The sequence below is a fragment of the Corvus hawaiiensis genome, chromosome 3 (genome assembly GCF_020740725.1).
Source record: "Corvus hawaiiensis isolate bCorHaw1 chromosome 3, bCorHaw1.pri.cur, whole genome shotgun sequence".
Taxonomy (NCBI): domain Eukaryota; kingdom Metazoa; phylum Chordata; class Aves; order Passeriformes; family Corvidae; genus Corvus; species Corvus hawaiiensis.
Window position 1 is genome coordinate 6,246,845 of NC_063215.1, and position 18,365 is coordinate 6,265,209.

Below are 18,365 nucleotides of genomic sequence, written 5' to 3' on the forward strand. Positions count from 1 at the left end.
ACATTTATGCAACCAAAGAAGAGAGAAAAGGAGGTGAAGAATACATAAAAGATATATATTTTGCTATGAATATGCACTTTCTGGTTATTCCTAACAAATCAGTTTCCTAGCTCCAGAATTAACAACTGTTAGAGAGCTACAGAAAAGGCAGAACCCAAGCAGGTTGTGAAAAATCATTTTCAGCACTGAGGAAAGACTCTAAGCATAGTACTGAACAGTGCCTGAGTGGCTAACACCAGCCTGATTAAAATCATGAACTCTTGTAAAATTACAGTCTTTCTGCACTGAAAAGGCTGTTCATCCAAACTCAAGTTTTGCAAGGCAGTGAGTCACTAGGGGAAAACAGAAAAATCAGCACCTCCTGAGATCAGTGGCTGCCTATTGCAACCATTATTTATCAGAGCTGGTGCTCCCAAGTGGGCTGGGGCTTTGCTGGCACTTTACTGCTCAGAGGAGCCCATGACAGAAAATGACAATAGGAACATGATCTGAGGTCTCACCTCGTGAATTGGAAGAGGATGGCAATGTGTTTATAGCCACGCATGTACTCGATGTCACCAAGGTGGGTGCCCAGCAGGGATTTGTGACTTTTCTCACCAAATATGGTTCTTACAGAGATCCATCTGGAATGGGACTTCACCTGGATACTCACCTGGTTAAGAGATAGGAAGCAAAAGTAGGCATAAATTATTTTCTTTTCCAGTACAGAGATGCCATCACCAGAGCTCTGCAGGAATGAGGTGTAAGCTTGTACCTTACCCTCTGTTCTCAAGCGATGTGGAAAAGGCAGTGATCAGTGTAGCAACACCATGGAAAACTTTACATGATTGAGACTAACAAAAGCGAAGTCTGTCTGTGAAGATCTGCATTGGGGTCATAGGAGACTGAGTGACCTGATCACAAAATTCAGCACTGAATTTTGTAGTGTAAGGTAGAAAGAAATCATCATGACATTATGTGTTCTGTGTTGGACTCTGAACTGACTACTACCACTCAGAAATGGGGTCTGAAGAAAATGTCAGCTGAATTCTGAGATGCAGTTAAAGAAGGAAAATTAATTTTAAGATATTTTAGGATAGCAATGGAAGGAAAAAACCAAAACCAAAATGAAAAACCCATTCCAACCCAACATAAGCAAAACAAAAACAAACAAAAGTAAACCAAAACAAAATAAAATAAACAAAGAAAGAAAAGAAAAGAAAAGGGAGAGAAAACTCTTTTATCTAGACATCTGAGCTAACATCGTATAGCTGCTCTTATACTTCTATACAGAAATAACCAGAAAGAACACAACAGTGATTCAGAGTATCTTCCCACCCCACTCCTAAATCTATTAAAATAAAAGAGTGCTACAGTTTGTTTTTTTTAATCCAATCAATGAATGGCTAACAGAATTGGGGGGGAAAAAATGTGGGGAAATTTTTTTCAGTTTCCTGGGCGTGTCTGTCACTATATCCAGAATTCTACAAAAGAGACTATTTTGCTATTTTGAAGATATCATCCACTTGTAACAAACTCAAGAATTCCATGGATCTGGCTGATCCCAAGATCACGATTGATCAAAGTGGATCAAGAGGGAAATATTTTAAGATGTGACACATGTCCTTGAGATAGTGACATGACTTAATAATTGAAGCACTAACAAAACAAAGGCTTTTGGTAGCTTTGTATATTCAGCATATTCTCACAGCATATGGTAAAAAAAACTTAATCTACACAAAGAGTTTGTATTACACTGGTAACAGGTTGTTGAAACAGATAATAGAAAGGCAAAAAGGTCATTAAACAAAATTTATGATGAGGGTAAACAACATCTGGTACAGTTTTGCATTTATCTTTTGCCCTGCTCCCAAACTTGCCTTCATATTCAAATGTTGTGGGTCAGCCCCTATTTTCAAACATATCTTTTGTGTGACTTTATGTAGCTGACAGCAAACACCCTGTTAATTGTACATGTAAGACAACATATAGAGGACAACTCATGTCAGTGAGAGCTGGGCTGCTACTCAGGCTTTGGTAGCTATTTAAAGCTCCAAAACATCCCAAGCCAGTATCTAGAAAGCCAGAAAATCAACAGACGAATTGCAAATGGGGAAAAGTATTAAATGTTCTTCTCAAGTGATGTGGCTGTTCCCCTCATTCATTTAATTTCCCAATGAATAAAGCATTGCTGTAAACTTTTTAGCAAGCAAATTCTCAAGTATTTGTCTGCCTTCAGTGGGCAAAGCACATGTGTAGACACATTCCTCATTTCTCATACAAGATGTCTCCTGGGAAGCAATAAGTATCTTCAACTTAAAAAGCCCCAGAGAGCTAAAGAAGTCCAGATTTGCTATCAAATGCTGGTTCCCCACCGCATTCAGGTTGGAAAATATTGTTCAAAGTTAATTCTAAAATGCAGAGGATTCCTAGAGGTAAATAGCAAGGTCTCATTTTAACCCAGGACATAGGTGAGATACATGACCTTCTTTTTAAATTTTCTCTAAGCTTCTCTTTTTCACGAATGTTGCAAAATAATTACACCTTCTCTTGTAAATCCACCCAGCACAATAGTCATCATCACACGTTTTAGAAAATAAAGACAACACCCAGAGATATAATATGATTTACCTTCTCAGGTGGTTCAAAGAGATCTTCTAATTGGATTCATCTTAAACATCATCTGCTTTCTACCACAGCCCAGGCTACTCTCTCAAAGAGAAATTAAACCACGGGAATTTTTATAATTAGTTGAACAAGTTATTACTGCCCAGAAAAGATGTTGCCTCTAGAGCCTGCACTCAAATTTCAAGTGTGAGGCTGGGCAGATATACCACCGCAGAAAACCCACAAGGCATTTTAAGAGGAGATATTTCCTGATACCATTCATCAGGTTGTACTCATTATTTCCCCCTGCACTGATCTGAGTTCTTCAGTGTCTTATCTGCAGATTAGTGGATTAACTTGTTCCACTGCTGTTACTCACCTTCTTTGTTCTAACAAAAGAGGGTGTTGAGGACTGAAAGCTGCAAAATCATGTTTTGTAGCTATGGCAAAATGTCTGTGGACTTTGACTTAACTATTAAGGGGGAAGCCCCCAAAATCTTCCAACCTGAGCTGGCAGCACGTTCACTGTGAGGGGCCTGCAAGGCTCTATGGAGACACATGTAGGCCCTTGGAGAAGCTGCACAGAGATGCAGACCTGCAGTTCTGATGGCTACTGGAATTCCCAGAAACCAGGGGAAATTCTGATGTGTTATGTTTCTACCTTGAACAAAATCTGGAGCCAAGAACACACTGGACAAATAGTGGAAATCTGTCCAGGTAACAGTGGAACCCTTGTCCCTACAGTGTTTGGTAACAGTTGGTTTATCAATGGAATTTGTTTCCACAACAGTGTGTGAGACAGTGACTCACTGAGCTGTGTGGAAAACCCTGAGATTAAGCTCATGTTGTGGGGGATTATTTTTTAAACACTGATTAATTCAGGAGATAGGTCTGTTCCCTTTTCTGCAAACCTGGTTGCCTGCTGCTCCTTGCAATGTGGTGAGTCAGACCTCAGCCTTTTGCAGCAGTTTTAAGGTAATTAAATTGGCATGACTGATGCCCTCTTTGCCCTTACAGCATGTTTTTGTCTTCACTGTTGTGCTGGCATTGGTCTGATTTATTGCTTACCCAAGCTGGTTCAGGAACCTGAAGAAGCAGAAGGCCAAGCCTACATCTACAGCACTTAATGCCACCACCTCTCTCTCTGCAGACTGGTTTTATTGATGGCTTTGTGCTGGTGCCTTCCGGTCAGTTTAACTCCCTGTCCCTGCAGAAAACTAAAACAGCAATAAAGTGTCCAGCTTGCTTTCATCTGAGCGAATCTGATCATCTTAGAGAAGGTCCCCGTGAGTGACAGGGCCAGAGCAAGGAGAGGAGCAGGTAAGTGGCCCCAGGCAGGGAAGGGAGAGGGAACAGGGGTTGGCAGACATGGCAGGAGCATAAGGACAAGGAGGACCTCTTCCTTTCTGCCCTGGCAAGCTGTTCAACACAAGTCCATGGTCTATCCCTACAGAAAAAGCTGATCATTTGCTCCCAAAGTTGCTCCCTTGGCTGACTGCTTGCAGGTTTGGATGAACAGTAGTGCCAGTGCAGAGGCTGTGCTGAAGTGAAGGCAGAATTGGCTTAGGGTGAGTTACCTGTGGTGCAACTACACTTTCCACATTGCCAGCCCTTGACTGGAAAACTGGTCTGTGTTAAACTCTCTTTTCCCAAACCCCCTCTTTTTTTTTTTTTTTTTTTTTTTTTGTGGGGGAGGTTTTGTTGTGTTTTTCAAAAATTCTAAGAAAGAGCACCCTGGGGTGTGAGAAGGGGAAAGAATGTCAGCAAGGCTTTCTTAAAAGAGGGTTTCTGCTCAAGGCATATCACCAAACTGCAGCCTAAAGGTATGATAAATTTTGGTTTACTTTGCAGGAGAATGTGAAAATTATACAATGCCAGAGCATTAGGTATGTAATCAACTTGGTATGTGAGCGCAGGCGATGTCCTGATCATCCTGATGTTTTTTCCTGTACTCATTCATCATGTACTGTCATGTCACCAGAAACTGTGAACTTCCTGGATTCTAAAGATTTAAAGTTTCAACCCCAGAACATTTTTTATTTAAGCATTTGAGTCTGCAGTTAGCCTTCACAGGCTCAGGAAAGCAAGCGAGAGGTGTGTTAGAGGACACCTGCTCCGAACCAGGAGCACTCATCCAGAACAAGGCAGAGCTACATGGGTCCTGTAATTCACTGGAAATGTGTGATGAACACATTTCATCTGTCATGAAAGATAGACCAGGGTAAGGTTCCCTCATAGCTGCACCCTGGGAGATACTGTTTAAAGTGAAAGCAAATGTGGAAACATCTTAGAAATGAAGGTGTTGCAAGCTTTCTTGACTCACCCATCCTCATTCCAGTCCTGAATGTTCACACTTCAGTCTCATCTCTAGAAATGAATCTTCTCAGTTTGTGTAATCAAACCCCACTGTCAATTGTATCCAAATGCAGAAAAAGATGCCAGAATCTCTCAGAAACTGGATGCAACACTGTGGGTTCTTGCATCATGTGCTATTCTTGAGTCTGAATTTTGTGTGTTCAGACACCCAAAGCTGTGTTTTTAACATGTGAGGACAGAGTGAATCCCAAGCATATTGGAGTTAACAGGTAGATTACTTTGAGATAAATGTTTTTGGGGTGAATCTGGCAATGCTTGGGGTTTCATTTATTATCTCTATCACATGACTTTAGAGAGTTTTGCCCATCTCAGTCTTGCAGAAAAAAACTCTGGAGGGAGTCCTAAGAAATTGCTACCTAAATTCACTCATTGTAACGATGTTGAAATATCATTATTAGTTTTTTTAACAAATATTTTTAATTTAAGACCTGGGAGGTAACAAAAGTGCACTCTGTGATGCTGTTGATGTTTTGGCTGGAGCGCTCTGTCCGGATGTTGCTGTATTGGAGAGCATCCAAACGAGAGCCATGGGAATGCTAAGACAAGAGCATTGTATGACCTCAATGACAAGAGCAATAATCTTGTGAACAGGCTGAAGGTTTTTCAGATTAGATAGGACAAGACTCAGGTATGGACTCAATAACAGTTTATCCCTTGAAAAAGGACTGTAAGGGATGTTCACAGTGACAGCTGGCTGAAGGATGTTGTGAAGTCACACAATCTGAAGCAAAGATAAATATGCTGGTGATTATGGAAAATATGTAATTGTAATGTTTAGAAGCACTAAATTAGTCTACCCAGGGTGGCTGCAAAGTTCCCTTCAGTTGAGGTTTTTAAGAACGGGCTATAAATTGCTGACATGGAAGAGAGCCTTTGATTCTGCCTCCATGTGAGTTTGTGGCAATGGCGTGACAGGTAGATTGTTTGCTGATCTCTTCCAATTAATTACCTGTGTATCTCTGCACTTCTTCAGTTTGTGCAATTAATGAATTCAAAGAGATTCAGAGGAGATGCGCAAGGGCAGGGATCTGTGTTCTCAGAGCTGTGTTTGGACTGTCCATGGCAGTGATTGTCTCCCTGTGCTTGCCACTGGTGAGACATCAAAAATCTTGTGTTCAGTTTGGGGTCCCTCATGACAGGAAGGACACTGAGATGCTGGAGCATGTCCAGAGAAGGACAACAGAGATGGAGAAGGGTCTGGAGCACAACTCTGATGAGGAGCAGCTGAGGGAGCTGGGGGGGCTCAGCCTGGAGAGAAGGAGGCTCAGGGAGGACCTTCTCATCCTCTACAACTCCCTGACAGGAGGGTGAATCTGACAACCAGGTGGGGGTCTGGCTCTTCTCCCAGGGAACAAAGAGGAAATTGCCTCAAATTGCACCACAGGATGTTTAGATTGGCTATTTAGAAAAATTTCTTCAAGGAAGGGGTGGTCAAGCACTGGAAGAGACTGCCCTGGCCAGTGTTGGAATCACCATCCCTGGAGGTATTAAGAAGATGCGTACATGTGGACTTGAGGGACATGGTTTAGTGGTGGATTGGCAGTGTAGGGTTAATGGTTGGACTTGATGATATTAGAGTTCTTTTCCAGTCTGTGATTCTACCTCAGACAGTTTAGGAATTCCTTTCTGGACCTTTGCAGCACAATATTCTGGTTTAAGCACAGAGGAGGTAAACTGTATCTACAGCCTTATTGAGGGTTTCCCCAAAACATTTTCAGAGGAGGGCTCTGGTTCACACCTTTTTCTACATCAGCTCCCATTTTCCATCTTTGTTCATGCAGTATTTATCTTTCCTTTTGACCTACGATTATGACTTTAGATTCCTCTATTCCTCCATCAGCCTTCCTGTGAATTGTTGATGACCTTTTTACATACCCAAATAATCTACACGGAAAATGAAAATAATTTAGCCCCAGCTATCTGAGGATCAGGCTCAAATCATACCATGACCACACAGGACTTCCTGCAAGGAGAGAACAGCTCTGTAGGACTCATGTTTGCAGGGCATGGCAGCTGAAATAGCAGATGACTGAGAGCACAGAAAACACTGCCCAGCTAAATGTTCAAATTATCACATTCTCCAGGCATTCCTAATGCTCTGAGAGCAGCTGAAAGAACTTTCTGTGAGCATTTTTAACACATTCTGGACAGTGCCAGCCAGCCCTGCAATGTTTTCCTAGCCCTCCCGGCACAGTTCACAGTTGGACTTACTGCTTGTCTCTGGAGAACAGCAATCTGCCAGATCAGTGAGGGTATTCTTGCATGAATAAGCATCAACTGCCACAGTTACTGGCTAAGCATTAACTCAGGGAAGGAGGAAGGTGAGAAACAGTCCGGCACATTTGGAGAGGCATGAACACCATCCTGGTTGCTGGCCAGCTGTACAGCTGGCCCCTCTGGGAGGGCACCACACCAAAGCTGGACCTCTGGCCAGCCTCTCCCCAGGGACTGGGTGACAATACACCTGCACTTACAGCCACATCACTGTGTTAGGACAGGAAGGGCATTTTTGGCAGGGAGGTGATGCCCACAGGATTCTTGGGTATGGTCCTGTGCAGGGCCGGGAGCTGGACTCAGTGATCCTTGGGGGTCTCTTCCAACTCTGAAGAACATGTTCCGCATGTTCTGTGATTCTGTAGTAGCTCATGGCTTCTATGGCCTTGCCAGTGTAGCATGATACAGACACCTGGGTTCTACCAGAGCTGGAAATAACATGCTCTTGGCATTCCGTATAATCCCTTGCAGCAGGGCTTAGTAGCTCATTTCTGGTTTCCAGGCTACTTCTATAGACATTCTCTCAGACCTGTGGCTCATTACTTGGGTTCCTTAGCTCAGGTAACCTCAGTTCACCCAGAGGGACCTGGCCTACTCCACCTTATCCTTCTGTCTGACTCGCCAACTCTGTCTCTGACAGGCAGACACATTTGGAAGCCTTTCTTATCCTGCCAGTCATGTCTTCTTTCTAGAATCTTTGTGACAACACTTCTCATTTGATGTTAAGACTTAAGAAAAATACGATTTCCTGGTTCTGGATGCATCTTAAGCACAGTGTCCAGTTCCTAAGCTCCCCAGTACATGAGCGACACACTGGAGTGAGTCCAGCAAAGGGCCATGAAGATGATTAAGGAGCTGGAGCATCTGTTATACCAGGAAAGGCTGAGAGAGCTGCTTAGACTGGAAAAGGAAAGGCACAGGGGGATCTTGTCAATGTCTAAAAATAACCGATGAGGGGACCTAAAGATACACCCACCCTGAAGTGGCTTCCTTGCTAAGGGGTTTTAAATGCAGAAGCGGAAACAAGCATTTCTGTTTCAGAAGACGCAGAGTTATCACTCCCCATGCAGCCATCCAACAAAAGGTATTTTCTTCCTGTTGGCTGAAACCTTTCTACATGCTATGTCTGGGAAAGTGGTCCCTCTTGTGCCAAAAGGGAGATGAATACAACTTTGGCATCAGCAGCAAGAAGAAAACAAACAACATTGCAGGTGCAACACATCTTCAACCAGCAGTTCTTTGTGAGGGGGGTATTAGTCCCCAGCCTCAGCTCTTGGCCCTCGCCTCAGGCTGTAAGACATGTCCTGGGTCACTGAGGCCAAGAGCCCCCTGTGTAGTCAGGCAGCCATATTCTGCTTTAAAGCCTCATTGTAAAAGCCTTTAATTCTGTGCTTTTACTCCTTTGTTCACACTGAGAGACCATTCTCCATCCTTTCTAATGGGCTCTGGTTGTTTAATGTCATGAACAGATTGGGTGGATCCAAGGATTCTCTAGCCCAGGTGGCTCTTATCCAACAAGAGCTATAGCAGAGGCCCTTGGGAAGAGCTTTACAAAAATGAAGTTTGCAGCAGCACATCTTCAGAATTTTCTTTCCATTTCTGGCTATCAAGAGCTACAGGGATTTCTTGAGGCAAAGGCAGGTCATTGGTGTTTAACAGCCCTAATGGCCTATTAAGCTGACACAAATGAAGTAAATTATAAGAAAACCTATGAGAGTGTCCAGAATCCATAATTTGCAGGAGCAAAGAGGTCTGAATTCCTTTGCTTGCTTTGAATCTACCACTCGTGAGGGTCAAGTTGTCAAACTAGATAGGACAAATTTTTTACATGGCCTTGTGCCACATATGTCACTTTCACACTCCCCATCAGTTGTTGAGGCTGAAGAGTACTATGCCATTTTAGCACAGCCGTTCTCCTGCCTCTTTGGTACTTGTTCTACATCTTTCCAATTTAGCTGTATTTTTTTTAAAAACAGTTAGTTAAGCTCAGTTACCCCCATGCCAGCATTTTCCTGTGGCCTAAGCAACTCTGCCTCCCTTTAGGTATTTTGGATGAAAGGCTGTAAGATCTGTGGAGGTGAAAGATGCCTGGAGAGAGGAACCAGAAGCTGCTGCAGGTTAGAAGGTATGAAGGGAGAGATCTGCAGCTGGCACAGGACAGTTTGGCTCCATGGCTGCCCAGTACCCTGAAGCAGCTGAACCATTTGCAAACAGCTATGGAACATTTTTCCAGAGTCTTGAACTCTGGGGCGAAAGCCTTGTTTTCAGTGCCTGTCCAGTTTGTTATTCCTCAGCCACAACAGAAGAGCTTTCCTTTCTCTGCATAAAGCATGACCTTTGGGTAGTGCGTAATAAGTTGGATGATCAGACAACGTTTGTTTCAGACAGAAAACACACAATGACTTTAAGAAACACACACCCAGGCACAACAATATTTCATGGGAGACTTGGCTGAAAGGGAAAGGGGGGACAGGGGAAGTTGCACTGACCTTAGATAACACATCTGAATGAGAACAAAAATAAAATAAACAGAAATTAATCAAGGACACAAAACTGAATTGGTTGGGGATAAGGATTCAAACAGGCAATAAACAGGCTGTGGCATGCTTTCTCTGTGATGTTTGTGGAACTGTATTATTCCAGCTCTGTGGAGCTAGCATGGTGCAGGGGGCTGAGTTTGATGGGATGCTCAGGGATCTCTAGGACATGAGCAGAGGTTTTGTTTTCCAGGGGAATAGAGGGGTTATTCTTATTTTTGTTAGTTTTGTGCAAACAGATGTCATGGAACTCATAAGTGAAGGGATGAATGTTCCCCATGCCACGTGGCATGTTAATATGCCTGGCTGAAAACAGTGATAGCTGAAACCAAAGTGAAATGGCATTTAAATCACACTTTACTGGAAAAAGATGCCCTGTCCATTTCTTGTCTTCTTCCTGGCAGTTCTTTCTCACTTCCACTCAGGTTTTTCTCTACTCCAGCTAAAGCCTCCTGCTTGACTTCCATGTTGGAGTTTTGTAGAGAACGAACAAAAGAAAAAAGGAAAAATAATCCCTGAACAATGAACTCCACCCTCCTATTTCAGCTCTTTGTATGCAGCTGGGTACCACATGTTTGGAAAGCCTGTGGAAAAGCACACGCCAGCTCACCTCTGACGATTGGGATGAGAGAAGGGATGTAGCCATGAACTTTCCCTTCTTCTCCTTGTGCTTTTTGGAGCATCTGCAGTGGCGTGCAGGCCTAATTCACAAGTAGAAATAACACAACAAGATATTTGAAGCTCAGCACTGTGGGACTACCAGGAAGGAGGAACTTGCCAGGTACTCCCATATCAATGTAGTGAAGAGTGAGGTCTAACCTTATCTGTTGCAGTGGAATTTCCATGGGCTGCACTGAGTTTTGGATTGGGTCCCTGAGTCAGGCCAGACATGGGTTACTTCTATAGACTGAAGTACTAGAAAGTCTGATGACTGCATGCTTCCTGCTCATTTCATTTTATTAACCTCTTGATTTTTTTCCTGTTACTACTGCGAGTGCAGCTGGCTGTGTAGGAAGCTCCTGTAAGTTGTGTAGGTGTCAGCCTTTTGGAGTTTGTATAATCCCGCTCTGGACAAAGGGAGTTTCCTGTCTGAGGGCCAGGCTTGTCACACCTAGCAACAAAAAGGTGGAAGTACTAAATAGCATCCACCTTTTGCACAAAGAGTCATATAAATGGAGGGCAATCCCTCAAACCAGTGAAGGCAGGTCTCTGTTGTCCATATCTCTTAAATCCCTTCTCTAATGATAAAGCCTGAGAGAAAAAAATTGTTTCTATTTTGTTCCACTGATTTCATTTCCAGCCTTACTATTTTTGTACTGATCTGTCTTCCAGAGCACAGGACAACTCAGAATGGCTAAATAGTGCTACTGTTTAACTTCTTGGAAGGCTACACCTGTCTATAATATTTTCAAAATTATCAGAGCTCTTATATCTTGAACATTGGCATTAGGTGTGAGATCAAGCCACAGTATCATCAACACAGATGGGACTAGTTTGTTTTACTAATGTTCAGAAGACTTTAAGGAATGGTAGACTTCAGACATGCTTATCCTTGTTCAAAATTATATCACACTTCAGACTGAGACCAGGGATGATCCAGACTTGTGAACTCCTGTGGTACTTTTTGGGTTCACATGGCATAAAAACACAGCAATGCAAAGACAAGTTATGCATGATGGCAGGTTTTCTCATTAGATACAACACCAAGGAATGGCATTTCTCCAGCCAAGGGTGCCTTTGCAGAGCTTAAACAAACACCTGCCATGAGATGTAGGGCCTGAGTAGACGAACTGCTGAGGTCTCTTTCTGCCTTGTTTTAGGAGGCCTAGCCCATAGTTACCATGTTGCTCGTCTCAGCCAATGCTAATGCCAAGACTCACAGAAATCCTTCAAAGAACAGTGTGGGCCAGGGGCTGTTCCCAGTCAGCAGCACAGCCTGGGCTGCCTTGTTTAGGGAGAAAAGGAGAGTTCAGGCCCATGGAGGTGAGCCGTACCCTGACTGATGGCCTCAGGGTTAACTCACCCTGCCTGTTGCTGTGACAGTTTCTCCTAATTCTAGCATGGCCTAAAATAAAGTGCACATTTCAAGAACAGGAAGGTTCTCCAGCTCCACTCCAGCTCTACCATCCCCCAGGTCAATGGGATGAGGTTGGTGCTGAACTTTGGTGGCCTCTCTCACAAGAAGTTTTCTGCGGCCTATGTGTTTCTCTCTGCTGACTCTACAGGCAATCTAGGCCTTACTTCAGTAGGAACCTCCTTTGCTTCAACACCCTCAAAAGCACCTGTACTTACATTAAGGACAAGAGAAGCTTCCATTAACTGCTGTCAGATGGATTAAGCACTTGCCAAGTTGGTACTATCATGCTGGAACAGTGCTGGAACAATCATTGCAAGGCTGTCCAGAAACAAGGTGTTTAGGAAAAGAGCAGGTGGCTTTTAAAGCAGTTTTTCAATAATAACACAGAACATCTCCCCTATAAGGACCAGCTGAGAGATCTGGGGCTGTTCAGCCTGGAGAAGACAAGGCTTCAAGGGAGCCTTAGAGCTCCTTCCAGTACCTAAAGGACCTACAAAAGGGCTGGAGTGACAGGACAAGGAGGGGATGGCTTTAAACTAACAGATGGCAGGTTTAGATTAATTATTAGGAAGAAATTATTTCCTGTGAGGGTGGCGAGGCCCTGGCACAGGTTGCCCAGAGAAACTGTGGCTGCCCAGTCCCTGGAAGTGTCCAAAGCCAAGCTGGATGGGGCTTGGAGCAAACCTGGTCTAGTGGAAGTGTCCCTGCCCATGGAAAGGGTTGGAATGAGATCAGTTTTAAGGTCCCTTCCAACCCAAAGCATCCTGCGACTCCATGATTTTAACATGTTGTGTATCCTAAATGCAGTAAGGGACAGTGGTTATGAACAGCTGTTGAACTTTTTAAGCCACAGACTCGAAACAGGATGGATAACAAGAGGAAGGAAGGAAGTGCCATCAGTCCTGCTTTATTGACAGAGATACTTGAGGCATGCACAGGCTTAGCTGGGATCTCAGACCTAGGATCAACCAACTCAAAGTTTGGGGATACTGTGCAGGAATTTAGAGAATTTCTCTCTCAAGAAGGCACAGTAAAACAATTTCAGGAGCAAGGGGCATACTGTGAATAGCCTGTCATAAGGCATGTAGGGACATCTTTGGAATGAAGATGGCTTTCACACACTCAGCCTGGTGGTCATGGACAGCCAAGCCTGTGCTCACAGGGTTGAGCCAAAGCAGGAACTCTAGTAGAGCTTTTCCTCTGTGCATGAACAATTGGGGGAAGCTCGGTCATTTTGAGGAATTTCCGAGGACAGTAAATTACATACTCAATCACAACTCTATTATGTTTTGAGGGAAGGCATTTGGAAATTAATATTTCATATTAAGATTTAAATAGGGAATGCATACAGCTCTGCTGCTCACCAGCACCCTCAAACCTGGCTGCCACAGCATTTTTGCTCCTGTTGAGGTGTTTAAGCAGACCCTGGGTTGGCAGCAGCCAACCTTGTAAGCAGACCCTGGCTATCTCTGTGCCTCAGTTCTGTGCTGCCAAACAAGGGTGATATTTGCTGTCTCTGCTTCACAGGGTGCTTAGAGAGACCCTGGGGCAGGAAAAACCCATCACTGATTGCACTAATGATCTGATAAAGCAAGACTTGTGGAAGTACCTAGAAGGCAAATGAGATGTGACTCCCTTTTCATCCAGAATGGAGGAATTCAGTGCCAGGAATGGTCGATATTAGGTGACCTTTGAGGTCTTCCTGAAACAAGTATTACTTTGTGTAAATCAGCCGATGGAGATGACACACGAGAGTTTAAAGGTTTTTTTTCCTGGGCTGGGAAAAAACTGTTTATTCAAAAGTTGTCCACTGGAAGGTGTCTGAAGGGTGAGCTAGAAATCCTGTTGTCATGGGCTGACCCTGGTCTGAAGCTAAGCACACACACAGCCACTCACTGCCCACCTGTCAGACGGGTGGAGAAGAGAATAGGATGAGAAAAAGTGCAAAAACTAGTGGATTGAGATAAATAAAGGTTAATAAGAGAAAGAAAGTGGAAAGAAAAAAAAGTGATGTGAAAGTGATCCTTCACTACCTCCCACAAGCAGATGTACACCCAGAAAATGTCCAAGCAATGGCTGGTTTGGAAGACAACCCTGACTTCCACCACTATTTTTTTTGTTGCTGAAAATGATGTTATATGGTTTGTAACATCCTTTTTGTGAATTCAAATCAGGTTTCCCTGTTGTAATCCCTCTCAACCCTCATCCCACCCACAACAGAGTCAGTGGAAAAAAAGAGAAAGCCTTGATGCTCTGCAAGCCCTGCTCAGCAACAGCCAAAGCGTTGGTTTAGTATCAACACTTTTTCAGCCACAAACAGAAAACACAGCACTGCATGAAGAAAGTTAATTCGATCTTAGCCAGACCCAGCACACCCATCTTGTTTGGATTGCTCAGATGGGAGTTATGATGGAGAGGGGAGCACTTTGGGGCAGAATTCGTTGCAGGCTTCCACAGGAATAAACTGAATTTTGTACAAAAGAGATAAACTGTGTGCAGAGGTGGTGGATTAAGGCTACAACATCCGTGTCATGTCATGGGATGGCTGTCAGAGTGAAAGCTCTTCCAAGCCACCATCAACAGCAGATAAGCCCTCAGAATAGGCTGCAAATGTAGTCAAAAACTCCTTAACGAAGTCCACTGGTGCAGCATTATAACATGCAAATATAGCAGTGTAATTACTAGACAACCTGCTGCAGTGAATTATCTGCTCCGCAGGAGCTGATCTCTGAAAAAAACCGCCAAACAAACGTGGAATCGATCATTCATCCATCAGAGAGAAACAAGCCATTGCAAATCTTCTTTTGCTATCTCTTTCCCATTTTCCTTGTTCCTGCACACCCACCTTGTGCATTCCATTTCATCCACATTCCTAATACAACCTGTTCAGGGCCACTATCACAGCCCCACAGTTCCTGCCCTCACCCAGTGCTGGCTCAGTCCTGTCAGGATGCTGCCCAGCAAAGATAAGGGGGACGAGCTACTGCTCCCTTACCAGCAGGGCAGGTGCTGGATCAGATTAACCCATGGGCGGTAACTGTCCCCACGCAGGCTGAGCCACGTGCAGGATCATTTGAGAAATAAACTCTATAAGCATGCAATTGTGGTGGGTCTGCTCAGGAATGGCAATTGAACCCCTTTTGCAGATCATGGTCCTAAGAAACTGTTTCAAGGAAAACTGGAAATGGTTTTCTGCAAGGAGTTGGGTTTTACTGTAGATTCATCCCATTTGGTCTTAAAAAGCCATGATTCTTGCACAAGGCTGAGATTAATTCCAGCAGCAAACCATTTCAGTTTCAAGTGCAATACAACCCCAAAATAATGATGTCCTCAGGGATAATGCAATTCACTTCCATGCTTGTCCGCTGTCTTCTGGCAAACTGTGAATCACAGCCCAGAGCGGTGGCAGCAGCAGGTACGTTTCTTGGTCAAGTGAATGGGTTAAAAAAAGGAACTCTAGTAAAGGCTGCCCTGGTCTTTTGTGTTATAACAATGAGAGGAAGCTCTGCCTAGTTTGAGGAATTTCCCACGTCTCCAATTCAGATGTTGGAGAACTGCTTTATTAAGCCTGACTAAGAGGTGTTAAAAAAATAAAAATAACCAAGAAGATCAGGACAAAGATATCTTCTCAGTGCCTACGCATGTTCTCTTTGTTTGTTTTTTAAATCTGGATCACCGGAGGCAAACTCAGACGAATCTAGGGAAGTTAAACAGTGAGAGATGTCACAGCAGGTTCCTGCTGAGCTGCCTGACCCATCACTGAGTTCAGTCAAGTGTCACTGCTACCCAGGTGCTAAAGATTTGCCCCTAAATTTCTTTAAATAGCACTTAATTCTGCAATGTTGCCAAACATCACTGGACAGGTTAAGTGACAGAAATAGATGAGGAATTTTCTAGGTGAGAGGAAAATCTATGGGTTGTGAAATACCATTTTCTTCATGCAACAGCAAGTGATAGAAGCAGGAGAAATGGAGCCTCAGGCTTTCAAATTCACATCCTTTCCCTTGCTATTCCCTTGCTTGTCACAAGCTCATTGCCTCCTAAAACTGTCACTGAAAGTGTGAGTTACAGCTTTCAAACAATAACACCTTTCTCCCCCAAATCCAAAAGCTCCTTGTGCACGTAGGTGAGCGTTGCTTTTCCATGATGCGGAGAGAGAAACAAGGTTGTACAGGTCACACCGCAGCTCTGCTTTTTTTCTGAATCATGATCATTTAAGCAAAGTGGATAGTGCTGCACCAGGGATGTTTGGAAATGGAGCAGAACTTTTGGGGATATAGACATCAGTGGAGGTGAAAGCATCAGAAAGCCTCCCTGCATCCCCCTGACACTGAGCACTGGCAGCAGCACTCCAACACACCACCATAAAACTGGCTTTCATTTAAGCAGCTGACAACACACATAGAAAAGAATGGAAACAAGATAAATGTGATGCTCAAAGACAGTATACAGAAGTTTCTCAACCTGTGGCTGTGGGTGCTCCAAGTCCCTCTCCCCTGTCAGAAAGTTTCACCTAATATGAAACTGAAGGGAGATTGCCCTTAAAGAAACCCACCGTTCTATACAGCTAACAAAAACACAGTGCCTGCATCTGCATTGCAAATTCCAGCCACTCTTAAGTACAAAGTGGAACAAACACAGTACAAACAAAACAAAGTGGAAAAAATTCTAAATGCTATTGCAGTTGACTTTTTTCTCCGAAACTCTGCAGCACGACTTAATAAGGAGGTAATAAATGCAATGAGGATTAGCACAGCATTTCTGTGCACGTCCCTCTTTACCTCTGCAGCCCCGAGCTTAAACGAAAGCAATCATAGCCTCTATTAGCATTCACTAGCCAAGCGAACAGGCAGTAGCACTTTGTCAGAGCTTGAATGGCTTAATTAATACCCTGAACAGCCAAAAGCATCCTACAGAAAGCTGCCAACTAATCACCACAGAATGAAACACGTGCTGACTGCAGTTCCCCTGGCAGAAACCCGCAGCAGGTTTACTGGTGATGCAAAGCTTGCACCACACTGTCAGAATCTGGCCCGAAAAATTCCTTCAAGGCACCCTTACCCACCTCAAAATGTTAAACCAATGCCACATTTCACACACAGCATTCATACCTGTAGGACAACAAGTGCTGGTCCTGTCCGAGTCTTTTCCAAACTTGTCCTCTTGTACTGGGATGGAAACTTCCCATCCAAGTGTCACCTCCTGCCTCAGCCCCTGCCCTTTGTTTTTCCAGGATCTCGAGACACACCTGCTTTTCCGTGTGTGCTGTTGCTTGTTGGGCTTGGGGTTTGTTTTTTTGTTTTGCTTTTGTTTTCAGAACAAATTAAACAGCCCGTGAGCAATTCTCAGTGAGCGAAAGAACCTTTTGGCTTGTGGTGATTTAATCAAGCAAACCCCGTGACCTCCCTTTCCTGCGATCAGTGGGAACTGATCCCTTCTCCACCAGCGCAGGGTGGAGTTGCAGCTAAAAAGCACAAGCTTGAAAGGGCAGGACAGATCTTCCTCCTCCGTTTGTTGTGTCAGAGAACATGGTGATTCCTGCTGCTCCGAAACACGGAGGTGACCTCTGGCCAGGAAGGAACCTGGAAATATTTTCTAAGCGATTTCCTGCCGTTGGGGGGAAAGTGGATGTAAGGGACACTTGGGTGGGGGTGCTAACAGAGCTGCTGGGCAGTGTGATTTCAAGATGAGCAGAACACTTTTCTGGTCATCAGGGGTGTGCAAGTAAAATTTTTTTTTTTTTTTTTAACCCAGGGTAAACTGTTCTGAGAGTCTCAGTTGTCACTATACTGAATGATCTTGAGCCTACAGGTGCTCTTCGGACTTTCTGCTATCGTACTTTTCATGCCAAGAGGTGCTGAGATACTCTGCAAATTAATATAGAAGAGGCATTCCACATGGAGCATGTGTTCAGCAACACCTCAGCAATGCAGCTGTGCCACAAGGGCTCCTTGTCAAGGTGCAGAAGAAATCTGGGCTGGTTCATGCATCCAGAAGAACAACTGTTCCTGGAATAGCCCATAAACTGTGCTCTGCAGGTCATTTTGCCTCCAGTTTGGGCTCCCAAAGTGGGTTTTTCAAGCATTAGCCAAATGACTGCACCCCTGGAAGGTGAGGATGGTGCCCCAAAGCTCAGTCCTAGTTATGCTGATAAATGAAAGACACTGTAATGGCTTCTTTGGAATCACAGAATCATAGAAGAGTTTTGGTTGGAAAAGACCTCTATGATCATGGAGTCCAACCATTAATGCTGCATTGCCAAGCCCACTGCTAAACCACGTCCCTAAGCACCACATCCATGTCTTTTAAGTCCCTCCACCACTTCCCTGGACAATGTGTTCCTTGCTGTTGTCTCTCCTGGCTTCACACCATCTCTGATGTTCTTGCAAGGTAACTGCAGCCCCATGGCCCAACATCAACCCATCAGATGGCCCATGGCATCTCTGGTCCAGGTGCTATCTCTGATGAGAGGTATCAGCTTCTACCTGTTGACTGTACAAGCAGCTGAGAACAGC

General features: G+C 44.1%; 1 protein-coding gene across 5 annotated transcripts in view; it reads right to left on the reverse strand.

Moving 5' to 3' along the window:
• Positions 1–17,160, reverse strand: part of ADGRF5 (adhesion G protein-coupled receptor F5) — a 42,219-nt gene extending 25,059 nt beyond the window's left edge. The window contains exons 1-2 of one of the 5 annotated variants that reach the window (XM_048298686.1): positions 16,962–17,048; positions 501–652 (exon numbers count right to left, since the gene is read on the reverse strand). The gene's annotated coding sequence lies outside the window, so the exon portion shown is untranslated. Of the gene's footprint in view, positions 1–500; positions 653–2,610; positions 2,710–16,915; positions 16,938–16,961 lie in introns of those variants that run through there. The other 4 variants (XM_048298687.1, XM_048298685.1, XM_048298688.1 and 1 more) reach the window with 4 other exon arrangements.
• Between the last annotated feature and the right edge of the window lie 1,205 nt (positions 17,161–18,365).